Source organism: Euphorbia lathyris, chromosome 10 (genome assembly GCF_963576675.1).
Source record: "Euphorbia lathyris chromosome 10, ddEupLath1.1, whole genome shotgun sequence".
In the NCBI taxonomy this organism is placed as follows: Eukaryota; Viridiplantae; Streptophyta; class Magnoliopsida; order Malpighiales; family Euphorbiaceae; genus Euphorbia; species Euphorbia lathyris.
In genome coordinates this window covers 71,511,964-71,524,077 of record NC_088919.1, presented here as the reverse complement: position 1 = coordinate 71,524,077, position 12,114 = coordinate 71,511,964, and the positions used below count along the sequence as shown (strand labels likewise).

Sequence of the window (12,114 nt, the reverse complement as noted above, 5' to 3'; positions counted from 1 at the left end):
CCCTTCTTATTGGATGATCATGATACTTCCCAAAAATCGCAATTTTTAATTAATGGAGGAATAATATCACCATTTTTGTTCAATAAGATACCAAAGTGGATGATTGACTCATTCCATACTAGAACTAATCGCAGGAAATCTTTTGATAACACGGATTCCTATTTCTCAATGATATCCCACGATCAAAATAATTGGCTGAATCCCGTGAAACCATTTCATAGAAGTTCATTGATATCTTCTTTTTATAAAGCAAATCGACTTCGATTCTTGAATAATCTAATCACTTCTGCTTCTATTGTAACAAAAGATTCCCTTTTTATGTGGAAAAGGCCCGTATCAAGAATTCTGATTTTACGTATGGACAATTCCTCAATATCTTGTTCATTCGCAACAAAATATTTTCTTTGTGCGGCGGTAAAAAAAACATGCTTTTTTGGAGAGAGATACTATTTCAACAATCGAGTCACAGGTATCTAACATATTCATACCTAATGATTTTCCACAAAGTGGTAACGAAAGGTATAACTTGTACAAATCTTTCCATTTTCCAATTTGATCCGATCCATTCGTTCGTAGAGCTATTTATTCGATCGCAGACATTTCTAGAACACCTCTAACAGAGGGACAAATAGTCAATTTTGAAAGAACTTATTGTCAACCTCTTTCGGATATGAATCTATCTGATTCAGAAGGGAAGAACTTGCATCAGTATCTCAATTTCAATTCAAACATGGGTTTGATTCACACTCCATGTTCTGAGAAATATTTACCATCCGAAAAGAGGAAAAAACGGAGTCTTTGTCTAAAGAAATGTGTTGAAAAAGGGCAGATGTATAGAACCTTTCAACGAGATAGTGCTTTTTCAACTCTCTCAAAATGGAATCTATTCCAAACATATATGCCATGGTTCCTTACTTCGTCAGGGTACAAATATCTAAATTTGATATTTTTCGATACCTTTTCGGACCTATTACCGATACTAAGTAGCAGTAAAAAATTTGTATCCATTTTTCATGATATTATGCGTGGATTAGATATATCATGGAGAATTCTTCAGAAAAAATTGTGTCTTCCACAATGGAATCTGATAAGTGAGATTTCGAGTAAGTGTTTACATAATCTTCTTCTGTCCGAAGAAATGATTCATCGAAATAATGAGGCACCATTGATATCGACACATCTGAGATCGCCAAATGTTCGGGAGTTCTGTTGAGCGATTTCCGCAAGTGCACGGTATACGCTTGTAGTAATAAAAGATATCGATCCCACAGGGAACGTTTTTTTTAACAAAACTTATTTACAATCGATTAAATTTACTCTTAGGTTTATGATATGGAAAAATCGTTTAATCGGTTTTGGTTTTGAAATTGCTAGAATGAGAATTAGATTAGAGTATGAAAACGTTAGAAAATATTCTGATTTAAGAATGAATTTGCAAGATAGGAACTTTTAGTACTATTTAGAAAAGTAAACGAATGTATTCGTTTGCATTAAGCAAAGAAAACAACTTTAAACTTTGTACGAATTATAAAGATGAAATAAATGACGGAACCTCTAATTAATTGGCTTTGAACATGACAAATCCCGAAAGTGTTCAACAAAGTTTCCTTGTAAAGATTTTGGATTAAATACGTTTTAATGAAAACACCAGCAGTCACTTTAGTGGATTGGTTACCATAAGTGCTGCATAAAAATCTATCGAATAGAACGGACTTTATTAGATGAAATATAAATTGATACAAGTTTACAGAGAACATGGAGCATTGAATTCTTCGACGGCTTGCAAGTGAACGGGTTGATCAATCCTTTCCTTGGGATTCGTTAGAGTTTGTCAGGCTCAGGGGCGAATCCTCTACTCAATCTTCTCGTTGAATCTTCATAATAGAGACTGGGTCGGTCCACTACCAAAATGTAAACTAAACTGGAACAATGTCTAAACGTTACTGAATTTGTTATTATTGAATAAACAATGTGTGTACAGCATATTGCTTTTTACAGAATTGAAATCTAATCTCTGACTCATTTCTGAGTCAGAGTTTCTGCATAACTCTTGCACTAATCTTAAATTCTAACTCTCTTATTAATTGTTTCAACTCTCAAATCAACTCTTTATTTATAGATGTTGAAGGGTCATCATTGAAGTGTCGTGTCCGTTGTGGAGGGTCGTGTCCACTGTGAAGAGACGTTTATATCCGCTTGAACGAACGTGTTTCTTGGAATTAAACATGTGTTCATTGTACTTGGCAGAATTTCTGCTCTTACCGAGAATGGAAATTCTCTGCCGAGAATGGGGAATTGATTTTTCAGCCTTCGCACGAAAGGGGGAAGGTGACTGGCTGTGGTGGCCGCGGTCGCGGCATGGAGCATTTTTCACTTCTTTGGCTCTCGTTCGTGTCCTCGACTTGGCGTTATTAATTTCCGTCGTCTTTGACTCCTTTTGTAGGGCTTTTCTTCTATTTTTGAGCTCGTTTTACTCCTATTTGGATTTTACCAAATATTTATGTACCTTGCATGAAAGAAACATATTCGAGAGTAAAAGCTTTCTAAACAGTTATAAATATCATAAATTCGTAACAATATTGATGTAATTATTGATGATATTTTAGGTATATTTTGGGCTTAACAAATCTCCACACTTAATCTTTTGCTAGTCCCGAGCAAAATTTCACTGAATTTATTCTCTAACTAATCTCTTTATGAAAATAAAACATATATCTCTATATTACCTTTTGAATTAGTTAAGCCGAAAAGACTAACTTCACATGGCAAATTTATACGCAAAATATCAAACTAACTTAGTATAAATACGATATATCATTCGTCTTGTATTTCCAATTTTGTATTGAAGCATTCGGGACGAAATAAGCATGCATGTAATTGAATCTTTCATCTCAAGGCATTTCAAAGCACAAAAATTTCATTTCCCAAACCTAACTAATATATGAGATATATTAAAATGAATAAGTACTTGATTTTATTTGCTTGGTTACGCCCGAAATAAGGGTGGTTTCAACCGTAACCTTATACGTATTTTATTGCTTTGTGTTTGCTTAAGAGGTACCGACCATGCCATTGGTGGACGCAATCGTTACTTTAAACTTAAACACGCTTATTATTTTTTTTGCTTTTAACGTTCCTTCCATACCTCGATTGTGATAAGGGTGGTCGCAACCGTGGCCAAAAGTAAACGGTACTTAATTTTCTTCCCTTTCATACCTCGATTGTGATAAGGTTGGTCTCAATCGTGGCCAAAAGTTAAGAATTCAGCTAATTGATTAATTAATATGAAATATAATATTGAAATTGGGAAAAAGAAAGATAGCACATTCATCCTATATTGACTTAAAATTCAACATGTATTATGGCTAAAGTTTCCTTAAAAACTTCAATTGGTGTTAATGTAAGACGAAATCAAACCGAGCTAAAATTGTTAGTTCAATTTAATGCCTATAAACCTAATTGAAAACTTAAAATAAGATTTATTGTATCATGAATTGCATGATATAAACTAGAGATTTAAAATAAAGAATTTATTACTTAAATACATTCACTCGAGACAATTTTCATACTTAAAAATCGTATCGGAGATTTATGAAAAAAAATTAAAACATAGCCCGTATAGAAATATATTATTTCTATTGATAAAGATAACCTAAAAATAATCATATTAACTTTATGATTAATTTATAAACATATGAAAATGTTAAGTTAATAAAAATAGTGTTAAATACATTGTGTTGCAATATATGTTGCATTTGCATAAAACAAGTGTTGCATTTATAAATGTTGCTTAAAAATTATTTATTCTTATTCGTTGCATAAAAATTTATTCGTACTAAAAATAAAATGATATATGCAATATCTCCTCCCACACTTAATTTGGACCATGTCCTCATTGGTGCAAAAATTGATAAAACACGAAAAATTTGTACGAAATAAAGCAAAATTGTACGAAAATAGATAAATATGAAATGGATTGTATCCAACATAAATAGAAATTGAAATTGTACCAAACTTAATCAAAAATAACATAAAAATAAATGAGTTGAGAAAAGATAAGATAAAACCTATTCTTGTGAAGGTGAACCCGGTGGAGACGGTGTGGTCACGACGTTGTGACGACGGAAAAATGATAATAACTGGCGTCATGGTGATGTGTGCTCGCTTCTCAAAGTGTGGATATTGGCATCCACCGCCTAAATTCTGGAACTCATTTCTTGATTGGTGTCAATAATATCATCTAACCGCAAAACCATTTGACGGTTTGGTGCATTCATATAGTTCAAAATTTGTTCGCAAATGAACTTGATCAACACTGTGCTCATCACCAACATGTCCTTGTGCTTGTGTGGAGGCATCAACATGCTCCGCTTCCTTACCGGCTTCATCCTTGTCATAATGCATATCGTCATCCTCACAAAAATGTGTCTTCGCATTACTATCCTCTTTAATACTATTACCATGTGAACTTCCTTGAAGATGTAATCCAGAATAAACAAATAAATCTTGACTTCAAATCCTTTACCCTTTTTAATATGCCCAAAAAGAAAATAGGATAAAAATTTATTGAAAATAGAAATTACTATTATCCTTAATGAGCTCGCTAAAAGTGTACTTGGAAGTAAATTCACCTAAACTAGGCAAAATATGTCCAAACCGGATTGGTTTGAAAATTGATGGCTTAACAATAAATTATTTTTGTATGATATCCAAACTAAATATTCATCTTGTCATCCCCAACTTCATATATTAACCGAAAGCCTAAATGTAATCCTCTCATTCCATTTTAAAGTAGGAAATAGTAAACAATACAATAATGTCTGTTTTACTATGCACGATGTCCATAATAGTGCTTGTACCATGTGCCCAACCCCATCTGAAATAATGCTGAATGGATCCATATTCAACATGCAAACAATTATTAGATGTAGAGCAAACCTGGTTAGTAACCTGATGATGTTTAGGCATTGTGTGTAAAAAGGGTTAGGTTATGGATGTGGTGTTCGGGAAATATGTATTTTGGAGAAGTAAAAATTGGTAAAAAGTAAAGGTGATATGGTGTGGAATTGAGTTGTGAAAAAGAATATGTGTTTGAAATAGAGTTTATGGAATGTATGTATAAGGGATAGGCTAATAGAGGTATGAATTTAGGGGTTAAGAATGGAAAAAGGTAAAAATTTGTTCAAATTCGAGCCAAACCCCGCCTACAGGCCGCGTGTCGCGACCGAGAATTGTCTAGCCGCGGTCGCGGCACGCGAAATTCAGAGAATTTTTCACTCTGATTTCGACCTGTTTTCGCTGGACTTACCGAGAATAATAAATTCTCGGTAGAGAATTGGTCATAGACGTTTGTTTAGGTGCATTTTGACTTGGTTTGTGTGATTTAATTGATTAATTGTCTCCTAAACTTAATATAAACTGTACCTGCACTTAAGAACTTAATTGAAAAACATTAAATGCAAGGAAACCAAGGGTTTATCCATATTAAATTTTTAGGAATAAAACTTTAAATTCCTAATTAGAGTTAATATAGAATCAATGTGCATTAAGTCACATAAGGTAAATTAATCATCGAAAAGATATGGAACGTAAGTTCATGTAGGTATTTATTCATGCTTAAAACTTAAACATGATCTTTATTCAAATTAAATAAGCATTCAGATAATGAAACATTTAACCTTAATCATTAACCTTATTCGAATTGATACAGATTCATATAAAAAATTGTATGTTTTATTTTAAGAAATTCATACGGATATATATAATAATCAACACGATATAAGTTCATAATTTCATAATTAAAATTAAACTCAATGGTTGCATGAAAATGAAAATTTATTATCTAGTTAATAATTATCATAACTTATTAGCATTAAAGTGATTTATACAGATTCATGTGATAATAGTGTAGAAATCTGAACAGACATAAATGAAAAATTAAAAGTATGAAATCAAATGAAGTTTTATTGTATAACACATGTGTACATAAATGAAACAAGAACATATGTACAACAAAGATTAAAAACGATCCTACATACAGAAACAAACAAACAAATTAAAAGTAGTCAATACAAATTATTAATCACTTATTCATATTAAATCTGAAGCATTGAAACTGATACAGATTAATGACATGATATACAGATTCACTTAAACATCATATACACATTTATGTTTGAAGTTTATACTGATACATTTTAATATTAGGTACAGATTCATTCGAATAACTTGCATAGTGAACACATATGAATCAAAGAATCAAAGTTGATATGCTATCAAAATTGAAAAACAGATATACAGAACAAAACTAAGAATTATCATATAAAATGAATGGTCATAATATTTGTTCAATAGTTATTAATGATTATACCGTATTAGTATGTAATATATATGAAAAGTCAGATTGTCAGAAATAGTTCTAAAATGAATACAGATTCATTAAAAATAATTACAGATGCATGTTAAAAATTTTACTGTTTCATGTAAACTTAGATTCAGATGTAGTCGTATAACTTGTATGGTTAACGTATGTTTAAGCAAAAAGAATCAAGAATCAAACTTGATAGTTTTATTAAAATTAGAAGAACACATATACAAGTTACCGAAAGAACAAACACAAAACAAACCAATATACAAACTATATACAACAAATAGTTTTATAATATCTTCGTTCTTCATCATGTATGTGAATGGGAAACGGTGCACCGTAGCATTATGATAAATCAGGACGCTTGTTGCGTACAGCAGTAATCTTCATGGAAAATTTATGCTTGGAAATCATGCTTTTTAATGGAAGAAAAACTTTCTGTAATTTTGTGTTTTAAAGGTTTGATAACTGAGAAGAAATCAGATTATGTCTGATAGAGATGAAGAGAAAATGTAAGTAACATAAATCTGATCTTTGTCGATTATTTTATAAGCAATCCAGCACAATTCAAGGTGTCTGTTGGGATCGAAAATGTGTAAATTCACACCATTTGGATATAAACAAACTTAATTTTTCAAAATGGTGCATGAACTAAAGAAGAAAAGGAAAGATACAGGTCTGATATAAGCCCATGTCGCGACCGTGAATGGCGATTCACGGTCGCGGCAAAGTTTTTTTTTTTATTACTCGCTGAAGTTACCGAGAATTTTAAATTCTCGGCAGAGAATTTCGATTCTCGGTAAGTTAAGGAAAAAAAAAATTTCTTCCTTTCCCTTGAAATTTTGAAAATCCTGAATTAAGTTCAGAAATTTATAAGGCAGAGAAAGTAAAATTCTCAACTGAGAATTCACATTCTCAGTAAGTTCAGAAATTTTCAAAACATCAAACAAAAGTCACAGTAGATATTTTAATTATGAAACTTAAATTTTGTGTAACTTTTAATTCAATTGAGATTTTTTTTTTCGAAATCTAAAGACACTTTCCTAATCAATTACACATATTTAAGGTACATAACATATTTTCAATATCGTTCAGTAATCACAAATTTTTTATTTCTAATCTAACCATTATTACTAAACTAAAGACTAATGTATAAACTAAACTAAAATGAAATGTAAGAAATTAAAATATGAAAAACTAAAAACTAAAAAAAATGTGATAATCCTTAAGAATTCTCAAGGAGAATCAAAATCATGGACAGAATCAATTACTTAGACCGTTTTTTAAATAATGGTTCTGTCCATTTAACTTACCTTGGAATAATTTCAAGCAGGAATAAAAGAAAGTAGAATTGTACCCCAACTTGAAATTATTATTGTATATTTTTTTCTTTTTTTCTTTTTTCTTTTTTTATTTTTTTTAAGCGCTTTCTTTTTTTAGCGTTTTCTCAATTTAAGGATCTACTGATTGCGGTTGAATGCCCAAACTTCTAGTTTTGTGCACGAACTGGAACTACGCACATGAACCGAAACTTTCAAAACTATATTAAAAGTATACAATTCCTTCATGACGGATAAGATAATTTCATCCTACTTGCTCATCTGTCTGAGAAGATTTTCCATGGTGATTTCTTAGAGAGATAGATGTAGATGTTTTAGGTAGTGATAAAAAGTGAAATTATTTGGGTTTAGTGTAGAAATTGAATAAAAAAATTTTACAAAGAGAAATGATGTTTTGGTGAAGGGTTAAGTGTATAGAAAAGGGTTAAAGGTGTTTGGGAAGAGGTAAATTTTCAAAAAAAAATCATCTGTCACGTCTGACATCCTATTTAAAAAATCTTCTTTCCCTTCTGATATATCTGCTAGCCAAATTTCCTTTCTGTAGACTCCTTCTGTGAATTTCATTGATAATCAAATCTCCAGGTTATCTTTGAAAAAACTTGAATTTTTTGTATCTGCAAACATATAATTGCAAACGTTAAATAACAACGAGGATTTAGTCCTAGTGACCATCCTCAATATAAAAACTATAAAAATAAATAAATACATAAATATATTATAAACCAAGGTTCGAAATAAAACACGAAAAATATAAATTTTTATTAAAAATTTGGCGTTCCCCGGCAACGGCGCCAAAAACTTATTGAGCGATTTCCGCAAGTGCACGGTATACGCTTGTAGTAATAAAAGATATCGATCCCACAGGGAACGTTTTTTTTAACAAAACTTATTTACAATCGGTTAAATTTACTCTTAGGTTTATGATATGGAAAAATCGTTTAATCGGTTTTGGTTTTGAAATTGCTAGAATGAGAATTAGATTAGAGTATGAAAACCTTAGAAAATATTCTGATTTAAGAATGAATTTGCAAGATAGGAACTTTTAGTACTATTTAGAAAAGTAAAAGAATGTATTCGTTTGCATTAAGTAAAGAAAACAACTTTAAACTTTGTACGAATTATAAAGATGAAATAAATGACGGAACCTCTAATTAATTGGCTTTGAACATGACAAAACCCTTTCGGGATAGTTGCCCTTAATCAAATTAAAACTCTTTCGAGATAATAATTTGCCTAAGTGTTCAACAAAGTTTCCTTGTAAAGATTTTGGATTAAATACGTTTTAATGAAAACACCAGCAGTCACTTTAGTGGATTGGTTACCATAAGTGCTGTATAAAAATCTATCGAATAGAACGGACTTTATTAGATGAAATATAAATTGATACAAGTTTACAGAGAACATGGAGCATTGAATTCTTCGACGGCTTGCAAGTGAACGGGTTGATCAATCCTTTCCTTGGGTTTCATTAGAGTTTGTCAGGCTCAGGGGCGAATCCTCTACTCAATCTTCTCGTTGAATCTTCGTAATAGAGACTGGGTCGGTCCACTACCAAAATGTAAACTAAACTGGAACAATGTCTAAACGTTACTGAATTTGTTATTATTGAATAAACAATGTGTGTACAGCATATTGCTTTTTACAGAATTGAAATCTAATCTCTGACTCATTTCTGAGTCAGAGTTTCTGCATAACTCTTGCACTAATCTTAAATTCTAACTCTCTTATTAATTGTTTCAACTCTCAAATCAACTCTTTATTTATAGATGTTGAAGGGTCGTGATTGAAGTGTCGTGTCCATTGTGGAGGGTCGTGTCCGCTGTGAAGAGACGTTTCTATCCGCTTGAACGAACGTGTTTCTTGGAATTAAACATGTGTTCATTGTACTTGGCAGAATTTCTGCTCTTACCGAGAATGGAAATTCTCTGCCGAGAATGGGGAATTGATTTTTCAGCCTTTGGACGAAAGGGGGAAGGTGACTGGCGACGCGTGTCGCGACCGTGAATTGTGGGGGCCGCGGTCACGGCACAGAGCATTTTTCACTTCTTTGGCTCTCGTTCGTGTCCTCGACTTGGCGTTATTAATTTCCGTCGTATTTGACTCCTTTTGTAGGGCTTTTCTTCTATTTTTGAGCTCGTTTTACTCCTATTTGGATTTTACCAAATATTTATGTACCTTGCATGAAAGAAACATATTCGAGAGTAAAAGCTTTCTAAACAGTTATAAATATCATAAATTCGTAACAATATTGATGTAATTATTGATGATATTTTAGGTATATTTTGGGCTTAACAAGTTCCTCTATTCAATCCTTTTCCTTCTTCTTGTTGCTGGATATCTCGTTCGTACACATCTTCTTTTTGTTTCCCGAGCCTATAGTGAGTTACAGACAGAGTTCGAAAAGGTCAAATCTTTGATGATTCCATCATACATCATTGAGTTGCGAAAACTTCTGGATAGGCATCCTACATCTGAACTGAATTCTTTCTGGTTAAAGAATCTCTTTCTAGTTGCTCTGGAACAATTAGGAGATTTTCTAGAAGAAATGCGGGGTTCTGCTTTTGGCGGCAACATGCTATGGGGTGGTGGTCCCACTTATGGGGTTAAATCAATCCGTTCTAAGAAGAAATTTTTTAATATCAATCTCATCGATCTCATAAGTATCATACCAAATCCCATCAATCGAATCACTTTTTCGAGAAATACGAGACATCTAAGTCATACAAGTAAAGAGATTTATTCATTGATAAGAAAAATAAAAAACGTGAACGGTGATTGGATTGATGATAAAATAGAATCATTGGTCGCGAACAGTGATTCGATTGATGATAAAGAAAGAGAATTCTTGGTTCAGTTCTCCACCTTAACGACAGAAAAAAGGATTGATCAAATTCTATTGAGTCTGACTCATGGTGATCATTTATCAAAGAATGACTCTGGTTATCAAATGATTGAAGAGCCGGGAGCAATTTATTTACGATACTTAGTTGACATTCATAAAAAGTATCTAATGAATTATGAGTTCAATACACCATGTTTAGCAGAAAGACGGATATTCCTTGCTTATTATCAGACAACCGCTTATTCACAAACCTCGTGTGGGGTGAATAGTTTTCATTTCCCATCTCATGGAAAACCCTTTTCGCTCCGCTTAGCCCTATCCCCCTCTAGGGGTATTTCAGTGATAGGTTCTATAGGAAATGGACGATCCTATTTGGTCAAATACCTAGCGACAAACTCCTATCTTCCTTTCATTACAGTATTTCTGAACAAGTTCCTGGATAACAAGCCTAACGGTTTTCTTATTGATGATAGTGACGATATTGATGATAGTGACGATATTGCTGATAGTGACGATATTGATGTGAGTGACGATATCGACCGTGACTTTGATACGGAGCTGGAGTTTCTAACTAGGATGAGTGCGCTAACTATGGATATGATGCCGGAAATAGACCGATTTTATATCACCCTTCAATTCGAATTAGCAAAAGCAATTGTTGGTCCTTGCAAGTATAGTTCCTAGGGGGGTTAGGAACTATTTAAACTTTTTCGCAATTAGGGCAGACTTCTTTTTCTAAGGAAAAAGGTTTTAACAGCGGCGCTGAGTAAACAGCAAGATACTGGCTTAGTCAACTGGTGACTAGGTCAGTTTCTTAGCTTGAGTCAGAAGATAGCACTTAGAGTCTATTCCTGAGCTCAGACGTTTAACGCGCACAACTCAACTTGACCTCTTTACTTGGTCAGTTTTTGGTTATTTTAAGCAAGCAATATAAATAAGGAGTTAAAGGTAAGAAATACTTTACTCAGCAGATTTATCCAGGTTCGGCTTCTTCTAAGCCTACGTCCTGTCCCCGGAACACGTTCCGAGATTTCGAATCCTCTACTGAGCTCTTTAAAGGTAGAGCCTCAAACCTTTTACAATCTTAGCAACTGAGTATGACAAGAGTACCTTCCTCTATACCTCTACTCAATCATAATCTCTTGCTGAGTACTAAAACCGAGTACTCAGTCTCTCCTTTCTATCTCTAGAAATGATAAGTGTTTTGTCCTATACAAAGATTTGCTAAGACACTTTAGACGATTGAAACAATCACTCAAGACTTTTACACAGATGTATGAATTGTAGTGTAAGATTTGCTTTGCTTCTTTTCTTGCAGAACTTGTGTAGAAATTTGGTCAGCGTAATGGCTTGATCAAGTTCTGTGTAGAGTGAAGCTTCTGATGGCACTATTTATAGAGACGTCTGGGCATCGGTCATTTCGAATTTCGAAATAACCGTTGGAGGGAAACGGCTACATGTCGTTGTCATCCTGACTTGCTCAGAGCTCTCGGCCAATCAGATTTGTGTATCTTCTGTCCTCGGTCAGCTCAGCAGACTGTCTCTCCTTTTATGGTAAAGTCAAC

At 33.0% G+C, this 12,114-nt stretch overlaps 1 pseudogene; it reads left to right on the top strand.

Annotated features, from left to right (window-relative positions):
• The window catches only part of LOC136208217 (protein Ycf2-like), a 14,133-nt pseudogene extending 2,900 nt beyond the window's left edge, over positions 1 to 11,233 (top strand).
• Positions 11,234 to 12,114: the final 881 nt, after the last annotated feature.